The sequence below is a fragment of the Myotis davidii genome, unplaced genomic scaffold (assembly GCF_000327345.1).
Source record: "Myotis davidii unplaced genomic scaffold, ASM32734v1 scaffold221, whole genome shotgun sequence".
In the NCBI taxonomy this organism is placed as follows: Eukaryota; Metazoa; Chordata; class Mammalia; order Chiroptera; family Vespertilionidae; genus Myotis; species Myotis davidii.
Window position 1 is genome coordinate 6527338 of NW_006293349.1, and position 1337 is coordinate 6528674.

The window sequence follows — 1337 nt, forward strand, 5'->3', positions numbered from 1 at the left end:
CTCCTGGATGGCGGGGCTCCTGGGTGGGGGGGCTCCGTGATCAGCAGCGGGGCGGGGAAGTGTGTTCACAGGAGGAGCTGTGGCTTTGCCTGTATCTTGAGCGTCACTTTGCTCGTCGGTAAATTCCCAGTCTTGGTTCTGGACCCAGCGCTCCCTGGAAGCGTCTGGCAGGGTCTGCTGGCAGCCCCACTGGAAGAAGCAGTGACGGGAAGTCAGCAGGACCCAGCGCTGGAGCGAGGCTGCGGGAGGAGCTGGCGGCAGGCATGGCGCTGCCTGGTGCATGGTCAGCCTGGCCCTGGGATGCACTCAGGAGCCTGGGCACACCCCCGGGCCGGGCCGGGGGCCAACAGAGAGGGACGAAGGCCGGGTTATGCCTCTCATCGCTCCCAGTTGACGCAGACGAGGAGGAAGAGGCTCAGCTAGAACATGGGCTCCCTTTTCTCCACAGTCTCGCACCACTTGTTGTTGATCTGCTGACGGCAGCCATGCTGGCCGGTGTGCGGTGGTGCCTCATTCTCGTCTGAATTTGCACCTCTTCGATGATTAGCGATGCTGAGCACCTTTTCTCATGTCCCTTGGCCTTCTGTATGTTCCCTTCGGAGAAGTGTCTCTTCGGGTCCTCTGGCCGTTTTTTAATTGGATTGTTTGTCTTTCTTTTGTTGAGTTGGATGAGTTCTTTATATATTTGGGATATTAAGCCCTTACCAGATGTTTCATTGGCAAATATGTTCTCCCCGGCAGTGGGCTCCTTTCCGTTTTGATGCTGGTTTCTTCTGCTGGCAGAAGCCTTTTATTTTGATGCAGCCCATGGCTTATTTCTCCTTGTTTCTCTGGCCCTCGGCAGTGTACCAGTGAAAATTCTTCTGCTACGTGAGATGTCCGATATTTTGCTGCCTGTGCTTCTAGGATTTTTATGGTTTTGTGGCTTAAACAGAACCTTGTGCACTGCTTGTGGGAATTGCGATGGCAAGACCACTATGGAAAACAGTGTGGAGTTCCCTAAAAGAATTAAACATGGAACTGCCATGTGACCCAGTGATCCCACTTCTGGGAATATATCCTTAGAAACCCAAAACACCACTCAGAAAGCATGTATGCACCCCTGTGTTCATAGCAGACAATTTACAATAGCTAAGATCTGGAAACAGCCCGAGTGCCCGTCAGCAGATGAGTGGATAAAAAAGCTGTGGTACATCTACACCACGGAATACTATGCTGCTGTAAAAAAGATCTCTTATCCTTTGAAACAAGATGGAGGGATGCTGGGGTCCAACCCCAGCAGGTCCAGGGGTCCCCAAAGGTGTGGACGGAGTCGGCAAAGAATAAATGACACGGAG

The 1337-nt window shown here is 52.8% G+C and overlaps 1 protein-coding gene across 1 annotated transcript in view; it reads right to left on the bottom strand.

The window, feature by feature from the left end:
• Positions 1–1337, bottom strand: part of DNAH7 (dynein, axonemal, heavy chain 7) — a 150787-nt gene that overhangs the window by 52209 nt on the left and 97241 nt on the right. The window lies entirely within an intron of this gene.